Source organism: Suricata suricatta, chromosome 7, assembly GCF_006229205.1.
Source record: "Suricata suricatta isolate VVHF042 chromosome 7, meerkat_22Aug2017_6uvM2_HiC, whole genome shotgun sequence".
Classification (NCBI taxonomy): Eukaryota; Metazoa; Chordata; class Mammalia; order Carnivora; family Herpestidae; genus Suricata; species Suricata suricatta.
Genome location: NC_043706.1, coordinates 24,080,052 through 24,085,311, shown reverse-complemented (window position 1 = coordinate 24,085,311; position 5,260 = coordinate 24,080,052).

Genomic DNA, 5,260 nt, shown 5'->3' with positions numbered 1-5,260 from the left:
GAGGAAATGGATGGACTGCCCCATGCCATCTGCCCCTAAGACAAAGGAAAACCTTGAATAGCAATTATCAAAAAAACTAGGAGAAAATTTGCATTCTTTCTTTGTCTCTTGAGGTTGTAAGTCATATCATATCTTTGAAATGTAAACCCCTCAAAAAGTGACCAAAACACAGTCCACAGAGACTGAAGAAAAAAAGAGGGGACTGGGCATGTTCTGTATTCCACTGGTAGGAACGTTTGTCTGCTGTCTTTGTTCCTTCTATTACTTGATAGGATATTACAGCACACATGGAAACCCTTAAAAATTTCACCCAGCAAGCCTTAAGTGATTTCCAGTGAAACTTATCCTTACCAAAAACTGAAATGTTTCTAGTGAGAAAAGCTGTAGTCTGAGACAGTATGGCTTTGGACATTATTACTACCTATGCCATTACCCAAACAGAATGTCATATGCTCATAATTGATGAGTCTGTTAATGTGTCATCTTTAGGAAATCATGTGAGGATATAAGAGAAAGCTCTGAGTGATCTGACTCCAGCCTAAGGATTCAATAAATCAGTAGTTCAGATCATGAGGCTCCTGGTAGAAAAAATTGTCACTCATTTAGGGAATCATTGTCTTAGTATGTGTTCTCTTTTGCATGTGCTGGTACTATTGCTATGGTATCTGCCTCCAATGCAGCCAGATAGCAACCAAAGGAGCCACCTCCATACTAATGAAACCCCTTTAGGATAGCTCAGGGAACATGTGAAAGAGGGGGGCATGTGAGAGTTTAAGAGCCAGTCGCAAGGGGTTGAGTGTTGGGAGAGGTCACCAAGAAAATATGACTGCTGGTTGACCCATGAATTGGACCCAAGCAATTGAAGGCTCCCTTGTCCTTGAAATGTGCATTCCACTTGCCTCCCCACCTTCCAGAAGCTTCCCCAAGGACACAGTTTTAGGATAGTGATGTGGTACTGACACTGGCATATGTGACTAAACCCAATTAAAGCCTCTATATAAACTTTTGAGATTGGTCGGCAGACGTGGAGGTCTATTCCTCCTAAGGCTAGCCAACACAAGACCAATGTATAAGTTCCCTTGTTTATTAAACCTGCCACCTATCATTCTAGAATGGTCTGCCTCTTCCTTTAGTCTCCCCCTGCCATACACACAGGAGTCAGTTTCAGATAATACCTGGGAAGTACCTACAAAGGTTGAGATGCAATAGATGTCCACTCTTACCATTCTTATTCAACATAGTACTAGAAGTCCTAAGTAGAACAATCAGGCAAAATAAAGAAACAAACAACATCCAACATAGGAAGAAAATAAAACTGCCACTATTTGCATATGGTATGATGTTATAGAGAGAAAATCCTACAGATACTGTTGTAATTAATCAATAAATTCAGTAAAGTTGCAAGATATAAAATCAACATACAGAAATAATTGCATTTTCCTATTCTAACAATGAGATATTTGAAAAAGAAGTAAAGAAAAGTATCCTATTCACTCACCATAGCATCAAAAGCAATAAAGTACTTAGGAATAAATCTAACCAAGAAAGTGAAAGATCTGTAAAAAACAAACAAACAAAAAAAAACTACAAGACAGATGAAATAAATTTAAGAAGACACAAGTAAATGAAAAGATATCTTACATATATGGATTGGATGAATTAATATTGTTAAAGTGTCTATATTACCCAAAGGCATCTGTACGTCCACTACAATCCTTAGCAAACTTCCAATTTTTCTCAGAAATAGAAAAAAATTCTAAAATGTTATGGAACTACAAAAGACCCAATAACCAAAGCAATCCTAAGAAAGAAGAACAAAACCAAAGACATTACAATTCTTGATTTCAAACTACACTATACGGCTTTAGTAATTAAAATAACATGGCATCATGTAGATGGTCGACTATTATTTGACCAGAGAGCCAAAAACATTCAATAGGGAAATGATAATCTCTTCAATGAATGATTTTAGGAAAACTGAATAACCATATGCAGAAAAATGAAACTGGACCCCTATCTTAAATCACTCACAAAAATTAACTTAGAATGGATTAAAGACAAACATGATGCCATGACACTCCTAGAATAAAATGTAAGGAAGAGGGTCCTTGACATTGGTTTTGGCAATGATTTTTAGTAATATGACACCAAAAGCACAGGCAACAAAAGCTAAAGTAACTAAGTAGGACTAGATCAAACTAAAAACTTCTGAACAGCAGAAGAAACAATCAACAAAATGGAAAACTTACAAAATGAAAGGAAATATTTGCAAGCCAAATATAAGAATATTCAAAATGTTTTTATGTAGTCCCATTAGTTTATTTTTGCATTTGTTTCCCTTGCCTCAGGAGACATATCTAGAAAAAAGTTGTTATGGCCGATGTCAAAGAGGTTACTGCCTGTGTTCTCCTCTAGGATTTGTACGGTTTCAAGTCTCACATTTAGATCTTTATAATCCATTTTGGATTTATTTTTGTGTAAAAAAAAGTGGTTCAGTTTCTTTCTTTTGTATGTTCCTATCCAGATTTCCCCAACATTATTTGTTGAAGAGATGTAGTTTTCCCCCATTGGATATTCTTTCCTACGTTGTCAAAGATTATTTGACAAATATGGGTTTATTTATTTCTATAGCTTTCCATTTGTTCCACTGATTTATGTGTCTATTTTATGTTGGTGCCATACTGCTTTGATTATTACAGCTTTGTAATATAACTTGAAATCCAGAATTGTATGCCTCCATTTTGCTTTTCTTTTTCAAGATTGTTTTGGCTATTGGAAGTCTTTAGTGGTTCCATACAAATTTTAGAGTTGTTTGTTCTAGTTCTGTGAACAATGCTGTTGATATTTTGATAGAGATTGCATTAGATATGTACATTGCTTTGGGTAGTATAGACATGTTAACAGTATTTGTTCTTCCATTCAATGAAAATGGAATGTTCTCCCATTTCTTTGTGTCATCTTCAATTTCTTTTATCTGTGTTTTGTAGTCTTCAGAGTAAAGGTCTTTTACCTCTTTGGTTAGGTTTATTCCTAGGTATCTTACTGTTTTGGTACAACTGTAAATGGGATTGTTTTCTTAATTTCACTTTCTGTTGCTTCATTATTGATGTACAGAAATGCAACAGATTATTGTACATTTATTTTATATTCTATGACTTTACTTAGTTGACTTATCAGTTTTAGTAGTATTCTTGGTTGAGTCTGCATGTCACATGCAAATAGGGAAAGTTTTGTTTCTTCCTTACTAATCTGGATGCCTTTTATTTCTTTTTGTTGTCTGATTGTTGTGGTTAAAACTTCCAGTACTCTCTTGAGTAGAAGTGGTGAGGATAGATATGATTATCTTATTCCCAGCCTTAGGGGAAAACTCCCAGTTTTTCCCCAATTAAGATGATGTTAGCTGTGGGTTTTTTATATATGACCTTTATTATGTTGAGGTATGTTCCTCCTGCACTTACTTTTGTTGTGGATTTTTATCATGAATGAATGTTTGTACTTTGTCAAGTGTTTTTTTCTGCATTTATTAAAATGATCAAATGGTTCCTATTCTTTATTTGGATAGAATGTAATGTGATGTACCACATTGATTGATTTGCAAATATTAAGCCACTCTGCTACATCAAAATAAAAATCTTCTACAAAGTGAAGGAAACAATCAACAAAACCAAAAAAGCAACATATGGAATGGGAGAAGATGTTTGTGAATGATATATCCAATAAAGGGTTAGTATCCAAAATATGTAAAGAATGTATAAAACTCAACATGTGAAAAACAAGTAATCTAATTTAAAAATGGGCAGGAGACCATGAACAGGCATTTCTCTCAAAAAAGACATATAGATGGCCAACAGACACAGGAATAGATGTTTATCATCACTTGTCATAAGGGAAATGCAAATCAAAACCACAATGAGGGGCACCTGGGTGGCTCAGTCAATTAAGTATCTGACTTCAGCTCAGGTCATGATCTCACAGTCCATGGCTTTGAGCCCTGCGTTGAGCTCTGTGCTGACAACTCAGAGCCTGGAGTCTGTTTCAGATTCTGTATCTCCCACTCTCTCTCCCCCTCCTCTGTTCATGCTCTGTCTCTCTGTCTCTCAAAAATAAATGTTAAAAAAATTTTATAAACTACAATGAGATATCACCTCACACCTGTCAGAATGGCTAAAGTCAACAACACAAGAAACAATATGTGTTGGCAAGGATGTGGAGGAAAAACAACACTCCTACATTGTTGGGAGGAATGTGCATCTATGCTACAACTAGTGCAACCACTGTGAAACACAGTATGGAGGTTTCTCAGAAAGTTAAAAATAGAACTACCTTATGATCCAGCAATTGTACTACTGGGTATTGACCCAAAGAATACAAAACACTAGGGGGGTGGAGCCAAGATGGCGGAGAGGAAGGGAGCTCTGTAAACTCCCTCCGCACCGTTTTTCGAACTGAGAAGGATATTACGTTCAACTGAGAGAGTGGAAGGAGAAAATACGAACTCCAGAAGGAATAGAACCTCAAAGATACCTGAGTGAGTGGGGGCGAATGGGGGAGAACCGAGGACGGGCCAGCCCAGGACGGGCAGGGGAGGTAAGATCCCCAGCCCAACGTGGCGCAAGTGCGGGGCGCCCGGGAGACAAAGGGAAGAGACAGAGTCGGAACGCGCTCATGGAGCTGTCTCTAGGGAAGAGGTATAAAAGGCTTGGTTGCGCTTGGAGACAGAAACCCACTCCATAGATGGGCAGCGGGGCGCAAGAGAAGGAATAGCCCCCAGCCCTAAGCCATCTCGGCGGGGAATCAGAGGCGCCTGTGGCTGTGAGAAGCAGCTGCTCTGGAGAGGCGCACGCCGCGGCTGGAAGCGGCCCGAGCAGCGACTGCGCCAGGCGCCAGCAATTCGAACTTGGTTTTGGGAACGGGACCACGGACCCCATTTCCAAGGCACACCCCGCCCCCTGCACGGACTGCACAAATTCCGGGTCCCCACAGGGAAGAAATAAGGCGTGCACCGACAGGACCCTCAACAAAGAGTCGGTGGCGGGTGGAGGCCCGGGAGGGCGCGCTTAGAATGTGGGAGCTCCCAGCACATTTCCAGCAGCGCACAGCTTCTTGAGCAAAGCTATCGGAAACTAAGAGAGACTCGGTTTTTTGCTTTTTGTTTTTTTCCTTTCCCCCATTGCAACCACGATCCGGACTGGGGGTGGGGACTCCGAAATTGAGTCTGTGAAGGTGCGCACTTCACCTCCTGCTGCTCATTTCGCCTCAG